This window comes from Herpailurus yagouaroundi, unplaced genomic scaffold (genome assembly GCF_014898765.1).
Source record: "Herpailurus yagouaroundi ecotype Mexico unplaced genomic scaffold, PumYag 206, whole genome shotgun sequence".
Lineage (NCBI taxonomy): Eukaryota > Metazoa > Chordata > Mammalia > Carnivora > Felidae > Herpailurus > Herpailurus yagouaroundi.
This window is the reverse complement of record NW_024412437.1, coordinates 2,422,978-2,440,932: the sequence shown is the minus strand read 5'-3', so window position 1 is coordinate 2,440,932 and position 17,955 is coordinate 2,422,978. Positions and strand designations below refer to the sequence as shown.

The 17,955-nt window shown below is 47.1% G+C and overlaps 1 protein-coding gene and 1 long non-coding RNA gene across 7 annotated transcripts in view; one reads left to right on the top strand and one right to left on the bottom strand.

Moving 5' to 3' along the window:
- The window catches only part of PITPNC1 (phosphatidylinositol transfer protein cytoplasmic 1), a 273,382-nt gene that overhangs the window by 193,115 nt on the left and 62,312 nt on the right, over positions 1–17,955 (top strand). The gene's annotated exons all lie outside the window — the stretch shown is intronic.
- LOC121015298 (uncharacterized) overlaps positions 16,024–17,955 on the bottom strand; it is a 2,459-nt gene continuing 527 nt past the window's right edge. The window contains exon 2 of the long non-coding RNA XR_005783740.1: positions 16,024–17,818. This is a non-coding gene — a long non-coding RNA (uncharacterized LOC121015298). The remainder of the gene's footprint in view (positions 17,819–17,955) is intronic.

Here is a 17,955-nt window from a genome sequence, read left to right as displayed (position 1 = left end):
TTATTTACCTAGAGCTTTGTGTTTATGTTTATTGAGCCCAATTGTTGGTACCTCAGTGAATGGATTGCTTACAACAGATGGTGGCCAACAACCTTTGGGTCTCGGAGCATTTTGGATGAGGACACTGTAGGAGTCTGCCCAAAGCTAGCAGCTGGCCAGGCCCATTTAGAAGGATGATGTACTGGATTCAGAGAACTCGCCAGCCTTGGACCGAACAGGGTCCAAAGCGGGGCTCAGGCACTCCGTGATAATGGGGCTTCATTGTCCTGAACCTTCCCACTTCAGGGAGTCATTGGGAGGATTTGGTGAGAAGATGCATGTCAAATACTCCATAAACAGTGATTCTTTTAGCCTCTTTAACTTCAGTTATGCTTCATGAAAACCACTTCAGAGTTAGACTCTCAGAGATCGGCCAGCAGAGAAGTTGGTGGAGTTCTTCAGTGGAAAAGTGCTGAGTTCTCGCGTTTTCAATGTCTGTAGTCTCTTCTCATTGTCCACCTTCCAGAATGGGGCATCCCCAGACATAAGCTGAGAAGTCACCCGTCCCTGGGACCTTTGTGTTCACTTTGCCAAGGTCGAGGAGGGATTGAACACAGGCTGGAGCCTGGGACCCTCTGTCCAGTAGCTTCTTTAAAGGAAGTTGGGAATTCTGGTTTCGGAGCCAGTCCTTCCTTGGCTCTCGTTCACCTGTAGAGGATCTTGATTGGCACATCTTGGCTCCAAGACGTGACAGACACCTGTCCTGTCGCTCCAAAATAGTAACCAACAGGAGAGCTGCAGAATGGTGGAGGGATTCAGGCTGCACGCGCTGGAATCACACCAGTTGGGTTAAGACCAGTTGGCTTAGCTGGCGAAGGCATGTTACTTCACCTCTTAATGCTCCCACAAATAGGTTTAATAACAGTTCCTGCTCATCGGTACTTGTGAAGATTGAATGCACTAAACGTGAAGAGCTTTCAGAATAGTGCTGGTTACACGTAGTAGGATCTCGACATGTCAGCTGTAACTGGCATTTCTCTATCTCATCAAGTCTAAGGTGGCCACTGATTTTTCCATGTCAGCAACCCTAAAAATGAAACGCATGTTGGGGTTGATGGCATTCTGCAATTATAACTGGCACTATTTTTCTTTTTTTTTCTTTTTTGGTGTTATAACTGGTAATGTCTTGGAGTCAATGAATTCAGCATGAGACCTCCTCCTGGACAGGACATCCAGATGTCTGAATAGTGAATGTAAGCCCTGAATGGTGTTTGCAGGTAAAGTGCGAACGTTGTGCTGGATTCTGTGGAAGAGAAGTCATTGATTAGTAAGCTGTTCAGGCCTGGCAGGTGGCGTGTTAACTTTTTCCAGGGCACTGACTGCCTTCCTAGTAAAGAGAATGACTTGATAGAGCTCTGAAAAAGGAACAGGTGGATCGTCTCCACTCACGGGTTCAGAGCCATCGTTTTTGTCAAATGGATTTCTCTCTAAAATCCCTGGATATCATCGCGCCGATAAATACCCACAAGGACAAAGTCGCTGCTAGAATTTTAGTCTTTAAAAAAAAAAAAATGGGGCAACGGGATGATAGGGGCTGACCTTATGGAAAAGAAGTTTCCGTAATGATTTCCAGCAGACATGATTTAAAAGCGTTTTTTTTCCCTTTGACGCACTGAAAGCGTTGCTTTCATGTGCTCCCTTACTTGTACACGGACAGTGTGGGTTTTTTGGGGGGTTTTTCTTGTTTGGTTGGGGTTTTTTTTTGTTTTTTAAGGTCACTTACTTATTTTGAGACAGAGAGAGAAAGCACACGTGTTAGCCAGGGAGGGGCAGAGGTGGGGGGGCAGAATCCCAAGCAGGTTCCGCACTGTCAGTGCCAAGCCCGATGGGGGCTCGAACCCACAAACCATGAGATCGTGACCTGAGCTGAAACCAAGTCGTTTGCCCAACTGACTGAGCCCCCCAGGCACCCCCATAGACTATGTATTTTAAGCAAGCACATGTCAGCCATTGCGCACCAAATTCTACACCTGATCTTCTGAGACTAATGGCGATTCTTTCTGACTAATATTAAATATGAGTCTTTCTGACTCATATTTACATCATATTTCCACACTAATACCCACTGAAGGACTGTTTCTAGCCCATCAGACTTTACGGCCATTTTGGCACATAAATTTGTTAAATAGAAACTTCATGAAGCTGCGTCTGAAGATCTTCCATCTTGTTCCCAGGTCTTCAAAGAGACTGTCGTAAATACCTTCGGAATATGTAGACCATTATGAGGAATCATTTTAATTTCCTTTAGCTGTTCCCATTACATTGGTAATAAGTAGATCTTGAAAAGCATGAACGAAATGCCATCATGGAGTAGATACTCAGGGGGTGAAACCAAATAACTGACCATTCGGTGCTGAAATGTTTTATTGTCCCTCATACCTAGGTTCAGAGGAAATCAGAAATCTGTCACGAGTTTGAGTTTGTTATGAACTCAACTTCACCTTGGTTGGCATGTGAAAACTACAGTGAAACATCGAAATGAAACATGAAACATACTAAGGAAGGTCCTCAGGAATGCAGGACACTGGCAAGATTGATTTTTCTAGTAACTTAATTTTGATTTATATGTGAAGCCTTGTTTTCAGCACCCAGCTAAATCTGCTTAGAACCATCTGGGTCGCTTGAAATAGATGATGTTAAACCAGATACACCAGTTGCACACATGATATGCCTTTGTTGAAGGTTTTCGTAACTGAGATAGAAAACAATTTTGGTTAAAAAAAAAAAAAGTTGTCTTGTGATACCCAGGAGTGGCTTAATACTCTGTTTGGGTTAAGTGTTCAAGTAACTGCATATTGCCTCCTGTTTCTGAGATTTGCTCTTATTATTTGAACAATCCTACTATTAGAGAAGAATATTCTCTCATACAGTTAAGGATAACAAAATTAATTAGTGACTGGGTACAGATTTTTGGAAGTTGTGGTTTTTTACCAGGTTTGTTCTTTAACTGCCTGGAAGATCGTGTCTTCTGGTGCCCACTTTGTAAGTTTGCACCATGGGGTGTTGAGGAACAGAATGTTACAATGGGTTAGAATTATCATTAAGTACTTGTGCAAACAGGAAGGTCCAATGTAAAGGGCTTTTTAAAGTCTGTGGGTTTTATCTCGTACCAAGCCAGTGCCCTCCTCAGATAACAGGTGTTTAGTTAGTTACACTGGACAAAGTCAAGAAGTGGTTCTGTTGGGCAAAACCTTCGGGGACTTGAACGGGTTTTTCCTGCTGCAGAGTTGGGGTCAGGTGGCCGAAGAGTCCTACTTTGTCTCAAGGGCAGTCAGCACCTGCCTTAAAAGATGGAGGAAGCAGAGCTGTTGTCCACAGACCTGAATTGACTTGTGTTGTCCCCGACCATTATTATTCCAAACTGACAAGAACGTTAAGCCTTCTGGTTTTTTTTTTTTTTTTTAATGTTTTTATTTATTTTTGAGACAGAGAGAAACAGAGCATGAGCAGGGGAGGGACAGGGAGAGAGGGAGACACAGAATCTGAAACAGGCTCCAGGCTCTGAGCAGTCAGCACAGAGCCCGACGCGGGGCTCGAACTCACGGTCTGCGAGATCATGACCTGAGCTGAAGTTGGACGCTTAACCAACTGAGCCACCCAGGCGCCCCTAGCCTTCTGGTTTAAAGACTGTTCCCTCGGGTGTTTCTTATTCCCTGGAGATGGAGTAAATTCTTGTGTTTTGAACATTCTTCCCCCTGGATTTTCCTTACCCAGTTGGATCAGTTTTTTTTTTTTTTTTAATTTCTTAAATGTTTATTTATTTTTGAGAGACAGACAGACAGAGCACAAGCAGGGGAGGGGCAGAGAGAGAGGGAGACACAGAATCAGAAGCAGGCTCCAGGCTCTGAGCTGTCAGCACAGAGCCTGACACGGGGCTGGAACTTGCAGTCTGTGAGATCATGACCTGAGCTGAAATCGGTCGCCCAACCGACGAGCCACTCAGGCGCCCCCCCCCCCACCATTGGATCAGTTTTTTAAATGATAATGAATATTCTGCACCAAACAATTGATAAAAGCACCTATCACAATTTCTACAGTTAATAGATGCTTAGTAAATACCAGTTGTCTTCCTTGATCCCCATGTCTCCACTTCCCAGTGAGAACCTGGGGAGTCCTTTATTTTGCACTGAAAGGAGAAGATGACCTCAATAGTGCATTAATTCATTGCAGCATAAAATGGAAGATGCTGTAGAGAACACAGGAGGGAGGGTGTGGACTGGAAAGAAAGGCAGGATTGTAATGCAGGCAGAGGCTAGTTGAGAAAACAGGAGGTTTGCAGTAGATCAGATGAGAAGGAACACTGCCCAAAGCTTAAAGAAAGCAGTGACAGCAGAAAGAGGGAGAGGGTAAATTAGGACGAGAAAGAGACGTGGGTGCCAGATTAAATTTGGGAATGGGACAGGAAGACCAGCTGAGGGGTCTGGGATAATGCAGGATTTTGCCATGGAGAGGTGATAGTGTCACAGCTAGGTGGTAGGATTTAACCCCAAGCAATCTGATCACCCTCAACTACCTCTCTAGAGACTGCGGAGATAGGCAAGAATAAATCCATACCTACTCACGTTATAATGAAACCGCAGATTATCAGAGATTTTTAAAGAGTCATTAGAAGCTGCTTCAGAAGAAAGATCACGCGAAGGCACAGCAATAACCCTGACTGTGGACTTCTCTGATTTAGCAACAATAGATGAATGAGGTTATTGAAGGGACAGATTTAAGAAGTGAACCCCGGGAAAGGCATGGGGTACAAGAAACAAGTGTGGGCCCATCAGCTGGTAAAATATAAATGAACTCTTGCCTGTGAAATATAGAGAGGAAAGAACCAGCAGGTGGGTGAGAGTTTGGAAGCAGGAGAAAGAACCTGCTCCCAGAAGTTAGAGGGGATGGTCTTCCTGAAAACCTCCAAGAGACGAGGAGAGGCCGGGGGGGGGGGGGGGGGATATGTCTCCAGGGAAGGGAAAGAGGGGCAGAGAGTCGGTGGCCATGCCTGATGACCTCTCCTTTCCAGGAATGTGAGAAGTGTCATCCACTGAAAAGGAAGGACTTAGGAAAAAAAGGACTTAAGGAGGCCGATGAAAGTTCAAGATAACCTGTGTTGGAAATAGAGGAGGGAGCCAACTCCAGAGGAGTTAAGAGGATGTCTTGAAAGGTTTGGCAGTCTGGTGATTTGGGGATTTTTGAAAGAGTTGGTGCCACCAGCCTAAGGAATTGTGTCATTTTCCCAGTTGTGCTTTGCAGCCGACATGTGGGAGCAGAGGAGATGGTTGGACTGATTCAGGATTTGCTTTCAGGGTGGGCTCAGCAGGCTATGGAAAAACTGAGTGAGTAAGTGAAAGTCGAAACGAGCCTTGAGACCAGTGGAAGCTCTTGGGGAGTGGAGGGCCCAGCAAGGTCAAGGTGAAAGTGTCTGGGAGTGAGGTTGAGGCTGGAGAAAAGGCAACTAGAGTTTCCAGATTTCGGACGTGGAATCACTTCCAGGAGATCCAGGACCAGGCTGGGGCTTGGGAGGAAGCGGGTAAGAAGTAGAATGACGTGAAGGTCGTTAGAGGAGGAGCAGAAAATGCACTAGGCTCTGCCCTTGGGGGGGGTCATCCACGTGGACTCTGAAATCACAGGTTATGGGCATGAGTCGGGGTAAAACAGAACCTTGAGTGTGGCTCCTTGGACCTTGTTCAGTGAATGGAGGGGCCAAGGTTTTCCAGATCGGTGGTCTGTAAGTAACACGCGTTGGCAGTGAGGCGTCGCAACTAGAAAGCACGAGCCTAGCAGCACGTTCTCCAAGTGACCAGTGGCCTCTAGGAATTCACTCCCCAGGAGTCTTCATAATCATTTTCTGGGCACGGCTTGATGAATGATTCCGAATATGCCATCTCTTCAACACTGAGCTCTTGGTCCTAAGGGAGTCCACCTCCTCTCCTTCACGCCGGCCACCCGGCTTGTCCCGCCCGGCGCCAAGCCACGGGGGGTGCGGTGTTTGCTGCATTGCAGACCCTAAGCCCCCATTTCACCAGAGCCGCGGGTTCATTTGCTCAATCTGAGCAGCCATCGCAGAATTCGACATTTCTCTCACCCCTTTTACCCAGGTTCCAAAGTCCAGAATCTGCGCCCCTTGCTGACGTGGGCGATGAAGGCAGGGCCCCACCTAATGGCCCTTTTGCAAAGTACAGGAGGAGCAAGCCGACTCTCCTGGGCCCCTCTTGTCAGCCAAAGGGAGGCAGAAGGGTAGAGGGTAAACCAGCTGGCCCCAGCTAGGAAGCACCGTCTTCAAGAGTGGGGGAGTAATAGTGATGATAGTCATGTGGGTATTGGCAGGAATAGTTACTGAGCATGAGCCCAGCATCCTGCTAGCCTATCTATAGCCATGCTCTTACTCAAAGCTCACAACTATTATTATCCCCATTCTACAGCTGAGAACTGAGTCTTAATGAGAGCAAGTGGTCTGCACATGATCAGAGCTAGCAAGCATCAGCCCTGGGACTTGATTCTAGGTCAGTCTGGCCTTGGAGCACAAAGTCTCGTATAACTAATATGCTATATTTGGCTCTAAAAATTGAATTATAAGACCGTATATGGAATCTGCTACCTGAGTTTTTCAAGCCCGGCTGAGGGTTTAAATTTTCATAGAGAGGCAAGGGAAATAGTCCCTCCCACGTTACAGAAGCGATGTCGGAAAAAAAACGTTTTTTTCCTCCTTCCAAGTTTTATAGGGCAGCAAATACTCCTGAAAGGGATTGTAGTTGTCATGATATCCTTTATGATCTTGTTTTTTCAAAAAGTCTTTATGGGGAGGAATTTTCTCAGAGGTTTAGTGCCTTATAAAGCATGTTTATCAACCAGAATAGTCAGGAAAATGGCTTTCCAAACGTGTCTTCAGTTTTTATACAGAGTTAAGTGTGGATGGAAGGACAGCTGGGTCATCTTGCGTCCAGCTCAAGTCAGATGCCGGGGGTTAGAAGGATGGTAAGCTGGTGGCACGTGCCAAGGAGATGAAAATGATCAGATTCTGAGAAAAGAAGGATCTGGGTGGAAACACCATGATAGGGGAGAGAGAGACCGGCCCCCAGAGACCCAAAGGCAAAGGAAACGAGTTAAAAATAAAACGGGGCTAATGATAAACCTAAGGGCTCCTTGACAGGAGCAAAGTTGAAACGACAACTCTATTCCTAGAGCCCGACGTCTGAACAATTTATTTTTCCTACCTTTTAGTCCCCGTGTGCCTTCCTCGGCTGAGATCAAGTGCCAAAGGACATCTCAAAATATCCACAGCCACAACTACTCAGCATATCTCACCATGTGGAGAGGACAACAGTTCTGCAAAAGTCTTTGTCCTGAACTGTTTATGGATTTTCCATAGTCTGTGCAAGACTTTGAACACATGCTGCCTGCAACTGGCAGCTGCCACCCGGCCTAGGGATGACCTTGCCCCTGATGCAGGAGAGTCCTCACTGGCTGTATCGTGACTTGCCCCTGTTTTGCATATTTCACCCTGACCTTTTCTTAATGAAGATTTCAGTTGGGAGAAATTACATTAATGGCTCACGTGTTGCTGTCGCCCTTCCAAATGCTGTGCGTGCTGTGTGGATGGGGCGCCTGCCTGGTTCAGTCAGTAGAGCGCGTGGCTCTTGATCCCGGGGTCGTGAGTTCGAGCCCCACGTTGGGTGCAGAGATCACCTAAATGATGGGAGTGGTAAGTAAAGGCAGTCCAGTAAGTCCTTGTATTTGTTCTGGGCTGTGCCTGGGAGTCATAATGGACAATACAATAATATGTAATGGGCAGGAAGACAGCTCTTGAAACCGTGTGGGAAAACTCCATCAGTGCCAGACCAAAAAACACCTCCTGCAGTTATAAAAAGTTGGGTGAATTCAATAGGTACTCGTGAAGCTCCCGTTAAGTGAGCACCAAAGTGTAATATCCCAGCACTTAAAGTTAGGAGAGCATTGTGTTACATGTTATCTCAGTTAATATTCACAACATCTTTTTTTAAGTCTTTAAAAAATCTATTAAAAAAAATTTTTTTTTGGACACTTATGTCTTCTTTGAGAGACAGAGAGAGACAGAGCACAAGTTGGGGAGGGGCAGAGAGAGAAGGAGACACAGAATCCGAAGCAGGCTCCAGGCTTCGAGCTGTCAGCACAGAGCCCGACGCGGGGCTCGAGCTCAAAAGCTGTGAGATCACGACCTGAGCCGAAGTTGGCTGCTTAACCGACTGAGCCACCCAGGCGCCCCTCATTCACAGTGTCTTAAGGTAGATACTGTTACTGCTCAGTTTGTACATGAGGGCGCTCCTGTTGAAAGATATTTAAGTGAATTGCCCAAGACCACATGATTAATAACTGACAGAACTGAGGTCCCCAGTGTTTTGGTTCTATGTCCTTTGATCTTTCCACATTCCACCTCAGCTGCCAAGAAACAGATCGTGTGGCCAGAGTGCCCCTCAGTGGGAAGCGTCAGAGACGGGGACGATTTCTGCCCTACGCCGGCTGTCTGAATGAACACAACAGTGGGCCATGGGTGATAAATGAAAGAATTATTCACTAGTTCGGTTGAAAAAGTCTTCAGTATGTAAACAAGTCTTGCATAAGTCATGAAAAATGGGGTTGAGAAAAATGAGACAGGAGAGTAAAGGGACAAAAATATTTTCTTTATCAAGCCTTAAGGGAAAACACTCTTTTTAAAATACCTAATGTGGCATTTGTCTTAAAAAAAGAGAAAACCGGTTAAGACAAGTGACCCTTCTAAAAAAATTTTTTTTTTTTAGTATTTATTTTTGAGAGACAGAGTGCAAACAGGCAGCAGAGGGGCAGGGAGAGAAAGAGGGAGACACAGAATCCAAAGCAGGCTCCAGGCTCCGAGCCGTCAGCACAGACGCGGGGCTCGAACCCACGAGCCGCGAGATCATGATCTGAGCCAAAGTCGGACGTGTAACCAAATGAGCCACCCAGGCGCCCCATACACGTGACCCTTCTTTTTTTTATTTAAAATCTTTTTTTTTTTATTTTTATTTATTTTTTTGAGACACAGAGAGACAGAGCATGAACGGGGGAGGGGCAGAGAGAGAGGGAGGCACAGAATCGGAAGCAGGCTCCAGGCTCTGAGCCATCAGCCCAGAGCCAGACACGGGGCTTGAACCCGCGGACCGCGAGATCGTGACCTGAGGTGAAGTCGGACACTTAACCGACTGAGCCACCCAGGCGCCCCCACGTGACCCTTCTTAACCCAAATCCCAAATTCAGATACATCCCAAGAGATGTTTAGGGAATGAAGCATCTCACAGAAAATGAGCTTTTCCAAAGAGCCCTACAGAAGCACCCTTCCAGGCCAAGTAGTCTATAAATGCAGGCTGGGGACCCCTGGGCCACATGTGGATGACCAGGCATGGAGTAAGGGCCCTTTGCCTGGAAGACTGTACGTCCATCTCAGAAAACACTTCCAAAGCCGAGCTTCATAATGGAAACACTGAGAACCTGCTATCAGCAGCCACGATATTAAACAGGCACAGAGCCAACAGCAGTGGCTCAGAGCCAGGGAGGAGAGATTAACATCACAAGTAAGAGATTTTAGGCTCTGGGCCAGGAGAGGTTTTTTTCCTTTTCATTAAAAAATAATAATAAAAAAGGCAGAGAGAAAAAAAATGAAGGAACAGTGCGAAAGAATTCTTGTTTAGCGGCCCTCTTTCAGATTGTTCTCCTCCGACGTCCAGATAAGCAGAGAAACAAACCACCGTCTGTCTGCAAAGTAAAAATGGCCTTCAAGGTAGCCCTTCCGGCCAGCCGCTCTCCGCGTCCTTCGTTGGCCCAGGTGCAAAGGGAAAAGAATGATCAGCAAGGCCCATTTTTCCACTTGGAGTTGGAGAAAACACCATTTGAGCAAAAATTCAGGCTGCCGCCTTCTCATCCTGTGGAGCTCCGAGGAAGGTGGTGGGGAGCCTGTGGCACCCATCACCTGGGATGATGGCACGTCGATACGGGGCCCAGTAAGACCTGTTGCAAGGCGGCACTTTTCTAACAAGCTGTATCCTTTAGGGCGCAGCCTTCTGAGATTTCGGGGGAGGTAGTCAGCCCCAGGAGCTTGAAGATGAAACCGTGCCTAGGCGGCATTTTCCAAGAGACGTTAGGGCTGCCCACCCCCAGTCTCAGGGCACCCCCAATCTCTGAGCAGCCCCGATGGGCGGGACATCCTCTGTCGCAAGTAACTCTCGAGAATCGAAGAGGTGCCCAGTTTCCCAGTTCAGAAGTTGCCTCTGGCATCTTAGCCGCTTTCTCCAAACCAGCAAACAATTTCTTGTGACCTTCTCTTAAACCTTCTTCTTTTTTAGTTAAAAAACTTTCAAACCTACAGAGCAGTTGCGAGTGATTCTAGATTCACCCATTGTCAACATTTTTCCACATCTGCTTAGTCTCTCTCTATGTATAAATATTAACACTTCACTTTTTTTCCAGAATCCTTTAGAGAGTAAGTTGGGGACATCATGACCCCTCACCCTTAAAATACATAAGTGTGCGGTCTTAGCAATAAGGACTTTCCCTGGGGTACCTGGTTGGAGCATGCGACTCTTGATCTCAGAGTTCATGAGTTTGAGCCCTGTGCTGACAGTGTGGAGCCTTCTTGGGATTCTCTCTCTCTCCCTCTGTCTCTCTCTGCCCCTCTTGCGTACCCTTTCTCTTTCTCTCTCTCAAAAATAAGTAAATAAACACGGTGGGGGGAGGACAAGGACTTTCCCTTACGTAACCATAGTGCAATGATTAAATTCTGGAAATGTAACAGTGATGCAATGCTATTTTCTGATACGGACTCATATTTACATTTCGCCAGTTGTCCCAACGATGACTTTTATAGTGAACAAAAATAAAAACCTTCAGGTTCATGTCTCAACACAGGCACACACACTACATTTAGTTGCTATTTCCTGTAGTCTGGAGGTCTTTCCTCAGCTTTCTCTGTCTTTGGTGACACTGACAGTTGAAAAGAAACACAGGCCGTGTTTTGTGAATGTTCCTCATTCTTGGGTTTTCCTAACTGTGTTCTCATGATTAGATTCAGACCTGCATCTCTGGCAGAAATTCTTTTTTTTTTTTCTTTTATTTATTTATATTGTTTTTGTGAGAGAGGAAGAGGGAGAAGGAGAGGATTCCAAGCAGGCTCCACACGCAGTGCAAAGCCCAACTCAGGACTCGATCCCATGACGCTAGGATCACGACCCAAGCCGAAATCACCGAAATCAGCCACCCAGGCGCCCCTTGCAGGAATTCTGTAACAGCAATGTTGGGTCTTTGTGGACTCTCAAAATGTCCTTTCCCCAACACGTATGGATGGCTTCCCTGTGTTTTGTTTTCTGGCCTTTGAGAAGACTCTGGCCTCCTTCCATTTTCCAAGCTGCGTTCATCGCAGAGCTGCGTGGCACCGGTGTGAAGGGTTGGTGTCAGCCAAGGCTCAGGCTGACGTGTTCTCCCAGCACTGGAGGCGTGATGGCCACTTGGTCTGTAAGCCAAGTTGGTCTGAGAGAGAGCAGGAAGAATCCCAAAGCAAGGGCAACAGTGGACTTCTAGCCTGGCCTCTTGCTTGTGCAGATTGCTGACGAATCCGTAACAGGATTGTTCAGAGGAGAAATGGGTCTGACTGGATTAGGGAGAAAAAGACCAAACTCCCTCCATTTGCCTTATGTACCCATGTTGCTGAGCTTGGGAATTCTATTTGGATGGTTTTGCCTCCTCACTATTCCATCCATCTTGTTTTTCTCCATTCCAACTACTGTTACTCTAGATGACATCCTTCTCTCTTTTCTAGAACAGTCTCACTAAACCCACCTCCCATAGAGTTGTCTGACGGGATCCGTGTAGAGCCCAAATCAGAAAATTTCACAGTGGCTTCCATTGCCGGGATAGAATTCCATCCGACCACTATTTTCCCCTGCAGTTTCTTTATTCCATACTCCCTGCCTCAACTTAAAGGCCCCCAATATCAGATGTTTATAGAAACTTCAGCACAGCACCACCTGGGAGCTTCTTAGATAGAATCTCAGGTTCTACATCAGAGCCACTGAACCAGAACCTGCATTTTAGCAAGATTTCCCAGATTTGTGTCCACAAGAAAGAGCAGGAAGGGCTATTTAGAACATGCTGGAAGGGACTGTTCTGTGCAAGATCTTAGGTTGCACCTCAGGCTCTTACTGTCCTTGGTACTGAGGCCTGAGGCTCAAACTATTCTTTGATCCCAGGGATTCAGCCCCTAAAATCAAATGTTGCAATCATTTTTCCTAATTTGCAAAAAGAAGGAAATTTCACCGATGAGTTTTTTCTGTCTTTCTTTTTCTCCGTCACAATTTTTCTCCTAAACTTTGACATCCGCTACTACTTTCTAGTTAACAGGATAGTCCTCCGCTGGCCGACAACAAACTGGATGGACTAACAGCTAACAAATGCTAGTGTTAAAACTCAAGAGTTGATGGGGGCGCCTGGGTGGCTCAGTCAGTTAAGCGTCCGACTTCGGCTCAGGTCATGATCTCACGGTTTGTGGGTTCGAGCCCCGCGTCGGGCTCTGTGCTGATGGCTTCTCAGAGCCTGGCGCCTGCTTCGGATTCTGTGTCTCCTCTCTGTCTGCCCCTCCCTGCGTGCACTCTCTCTCAAAAATAAATAAACATTAAAAAAAAATGAAAACTCGAATTGATGGTCCAACAGTTCAGTTTGGCAACAGCAAAACGTTAGGTTTGATTACATAGGAGGCTTTCATGCCAGAGAGAGGCACAGGTGAATGATATACATCAATTGTGTAGCATAGCCCCCACTACCCTGGGGCCGCATGTGCTCATAGTGCTGGGGCACCTTCTGGGACCTAGGCAGTGACCGTCTTTTTGCTGGAGTCATTGAGATGCTGCTTGTCCAGATCTGCAGAATTCAGTGAATTGCAAAACTTTTGCTGTCGCCTGTCAAGTTGATTTCATCTTCCACGGCCAGCTCGCTCTCCAAGCTGATACAACCAGGACATGTACCCTGGGTTCTCCAGCTTGATAAGTAGTTTTTAAGATAAAAATCGCAATGAACCTGTTGCCACTTGTTAGATTTGACTTTAGTTGAAGAGACCTCAGAGGCCCTAAGCTGAAAGATAACTGTGCCACCTTTCCGTGAGTGTTAATGATTTGTGACCTTCTGATGGAACAGAAGTAGCAACAGCTGAGACAAACTACTTATTTAGTGGTAGTCTCCCCCTGGGAAGTCCACCAGGAAGCCACGCATTGGGATCTCTGGGAACCCAAGAACTGAACCACAACCAGATGTCACCCCCCAAAATGAATTCATTGTTCACTACGCGTACTGTGGCTTCAGTAATCGGAAGACTTGGCAGAGGCCGTGAACTGGAAAGATGAGTTGGTGTGAGTCAGGTAGGGAGGAGGAGGAAGACCCGGGGTGTGGAAGGTTGAAACAGTGAGTTAGAAAACCGGATGCTTATCATGGGGAGGAGGGCACGCCTGGAGCCATGAAGACAGAAAGGACAGTCCGGGCAGTGTGAATTGATAGGTGGACGCAGGTGTACTAATGCCAGACATTTGTGTAGCCTTTTGGAGCATTTTGAGATGCACCTTCACATCCATTGTCTCATCTGGTTCTGATGGCCCAGCGAGGGGGCAGGACGCATAGAGCGTTGACTTCCAGATGATGATATGGGGACCTCGAGGGGTTGTAGGAACACACAATTGCTAAGCCGTGGGACCCAGAGTGGGACCGGATGTTTTGACCCCTGAACTGTGATGAAGAAACCATTCTAACGTATTGGGAAGAAAACTCACAGGGGAGCGTGTGGATGGATAGATAGATGTGTAGGGATGGAAAACTTTCCCTTCCTTCCTTCTAAGTTCTTTGACCTAATAATGGACAGAAGACAAATTTAAGACAGAAGCAAAACAAATTTAATTTCGTATGCACGGGAACCCTATACAAATATGGGACTCAAAGAAATGACCAGTGCGGGGGCTTGTCTACCTTTTAGACAAAGAAAACAGTAGATTTGTGAAAACATTGACCAGATAAAGGGGTTTAGGCTTGGAGCAGTAAGTTAGTGGAAGTAACAAGTGTGTTTATACAGCCTCTTGGCTCTCTACCTTCCCTGCTTCTGGTGGTAAGGATGCCATCTACCCTCCTGGTACAAGGAAGGTGCCTTTCACCTGGGACATTTATCTCCTGCTTTCAGGGGGACGAAGAAGGGTCACAGTGTGCTTCTTGAACTGGCTGTCTCTCAAGTAACTTTTTTTTTCTTTAAATATTTATATTTGAGACAGAGAGCAAGCGGGGAAGGATCAGAGGGAGACAAGAGACAGGCTCCAGGCTCTGAGCTGTCTGCACAGAGCCCAGACGCAGAGCTCGAACCCACAAACCATGAGATCATGACCTGAACTGAAGTCAGATGCTTACCCGACTGAGCCACCCAGGCGTCCCTCAAGTAACTTTAATTCAAAATGAAATGGCATATTTTGGGGTGGCATATTCTGTTCCCCTGCCGATAGACGGGATGGTGGAGGCCTGGATGGATGGATGGATGGATGGATGGATGGATGGACGGATGGACGGACGGATGGACAGACGGATGGACAGACGGATGGACAAATGGATGAATGGATTATGGAAACCAGAGTCTCAAAAGATAGAAAGTTAGCAGCACCTGGCTGGCTCAGTGGGTAGAGGATGCGAGTCATGGTCATGAGTTTGAGCCCCATGTTGAACATAGAGCTTATTTTTTAAAAAAAGGGGGGGTGGGTGGGGAGGAAGTTATGAGGTCCTGCATTCCTCCAGGTGAACAGAGAATAGAAGGAGATAGATTGGTGAAATACAGAAGCAGTGAGTTAATCAAACTTAGCGCCTGAGCAGATGTGAGGACAAGGAAGAAGTAAGAGCTTAGAATGACACCCAAGTTTCTATTCTGGGTGATTCAAGGACCACGGAGGAGCAGACTCAAACCCTAGAACCAAGAGTAGGGGTGGGGATGGTAAATCTAGTTTTCATATTTAATTTTGAGTAAAACCAGAGATAGGTGTCCAACAGTCAGTTGATACCAAAAGGTCTGGAATTCCGGGAAAATGGTGGGGTTATTGAGGAGATTCGTTAGGTTCTTAGCAATCAAAGATTAACATTTTATCACAGGCGTTCCCTGTAGCATTATCAATGGTGTGGGAAAGGGGACAAAAAGTTGGGGGGGAAGGAATGATCTTAAAGAGTTAACAGCAGGAAGATGGTTTCATTTATATTACAGGAATATAATGAAATGCGATTCAGACTTTCAAAGTGTCAGCCTTGGGCTTTTTTTCACAGAGCAAGGCCAGGTCAAAATGAAGTGGGCTTTGCCTGCTTTATGTCATTGATCCCTCACCGCTACCCCAAGAGGAAAGATCTGGTGATGCTTTACTATACGGATGAGAAAAATGAGGTCCGGCTGTCTTCAGTATCCTGCTACAGGTCACCCAGCCAAGCAGCAGAGCCCGACCACAAACCCAGGTCTGCTGACGCTGGGGTCCGGGCTTGCCATTGTGGTGCTGTATTACCTCTCTATGGGATTTTCTTCCTCTATTTCCCATAATAAAGAAGTATTATGCTAAGGAAAAAAGAGAAAAGGTTGTTACTACAGGAATGACATCACGGACAGTCCAAAGTTGACCCCTGCGCTGGCCTGTCAGGGCAGGAAAGACACAGCAGAGGGCAAAGTGCTCCCTGCCCAACGACGGAAAGCAGCAGCGACGTGCCCCTTTGGGGGCGTCAGGCCTAATCATGCACCACCTTGGGAAGAGCTTGGGAAGCTAACCGTCTCCCACCTGCTGGCCCGTGTCTCTCCTATCCAGTCCTGGAGCAATCCTTCTGGAGCCTTCCGGTTGGCTGCCTGGGGCCCACCCCTGGAGCTCAGCCAGGAGGCCTTGCACAGTTCCCCAACTTTGCCTCGAGAGGTATTTAGAACCAATCCCGCAGAAGGGAAAACCAAACAAAACACAACCTGCCAGGCAAATGTAACAATTTGTTCCTTTATTTTGTTTTTTCTGACAGTAGATGCAATCTATCATGATTCTGAAGTGGCTTTGGGCTGATGCCCGTTCCATTGTTTGGCCCAGAGAGGCACGCCAGGAATGAGCTGGAAGGAGACACAAGGCCCTGAAGTACCTCAGGGACGCTTGTTTGGCGAACAAGAAGCGGAAACTCTCTGGCCTCTAGAGCTGAGCTGCTGGCAGCCGTCTCCCAGCTCTCCCCATTGTGTCTTGACTTCCCAGTGTGGCCACCCCACCACGCGGGCTTCAGCAAGCCATCTGTCTCCGCTGCTTTTATTCACTTCCCTCAAGGCCGAGCTGGTAGCTTCTGAGGGCAAAGGCAGGTACTAGTCATTTTTCTCTGTCAGGAACTCTGCCACTTTGTGCAAAGCATTCATTGTTGAGGCTCAAAAAAAGGTTCAGGGAAGGACAGGGGATCAGAGTCACCTTGATGGGGCGGACCCCCAAACACTGGGGCTCCTGAAGGCTGGCCCAAAGCGAGCCCGTGGCGGCTTCCAGGCGAAATATCAATTTGTTAACTTCAGAGAAAACCATCAGCTCTAGTTCCCAGAGACCACCCTGTGAATTGAAATAAGAAGGAACTGGGAGAAATTGAAACTATTTTAAGCTCAGCTTCTGAGACCTATTTTAGGAAGCATTATTGATCATACTGCGGGGAAACCATCCACCGACCCAGGTGCCCGTGTGCGGTGTTGGCCTGATCGCATGGCACCGTCCGTGTGTCCAAAGGAGGCTGTGGCCCAAAGGAAGAATTCGGATTGAGGCTGCTCTGTGCCGAAATTAGCCCAAGTTTATGAAAAGAGCCTTGTTCCAGCTGCCCCGGGAACCATAGCTTAGAAGCGTTTTTGTGCTACTAAAGCCTTTTTAGTAAATGAATTGTGTCCGAGCATTTGTGAACGGCCTTCTGCATCGCTTGAATGTCTTTTTCTGCCCTTTTCTTAATTAGTTGCTATGACCCGGAGCACATTATTAGAACGGTGTTTTTCCAATCAGAGTCTTTTTCTCATCGGTCAATATGTCACTTTGATTACTGTCTGTTGAACCTTCTTCGTCACATTTCCATCTCACCCAAATGAGCTGGGGTTCACCGTTGCTCCTTGCGTGGGACTTCAGGTCACGGCACAGAGTGGTTCTCAGCCCTCCACCGGTTTGCCAGAGCTGTTTCTAGACATACCCTGGAATAGAAAGAAGTGTCCTTTCTCTCAGAGGGATCACACTATGAATTCATTTCTGCTTTGTTAGGTTCTTTTACCCTTGGATCTCCACCCTGCCACGTTCCCAGGCATCCTTCCCGGTTTCTTCTCTCTGATGTCCTCATTCCCCAGGTGCGTTTACCAACAGCTTTTCATTTTGAACTTCACCGATGAGCAGTGCCCTTGTCTCTTCCGTACTGCTGTCGTCAGGTTACTGTCCCCGTTGAATTTTCTGCAACCTTCGAGGTGGGTGGAGAAAGGAAAAGGAAAATCTCCTCCCAATTTCTGGCCAATGCTGAAGAAAAAATTACTCCTGACACTTGTTAAAGATGGTAAGGCAGCCTCATTCAGGGGGACCTCTGGAACGGGTGTTTGTCGTAGGGGAGAGAGATGGGCTCCACCGTGAGCACAAGAAGAACTAGCGGGAATCGACAGCCAAGGAGCAGGATGGGGGTCAGTGAATGGAAGGGGGATTCTCGCTGAAGGCAAGCCAGGGTGATAGCAAGAGTAGGAGATTTCTCCCTAAACGTACCCAACAGGCTTCTTGCTAAACAAAAAGACTAAACCCTCCAAGAACAGGGGCACCTGGGTGGCGCAGTCGGTTAAGCGTCCGACTTCAGCCAGGTCACGATCTCGCGGTCCGTGAGTTCGAGCCCTGCGTCGGGCTCTGGGCTGATGGCTCAGAGCCTGGAGCCTGTTTCCGA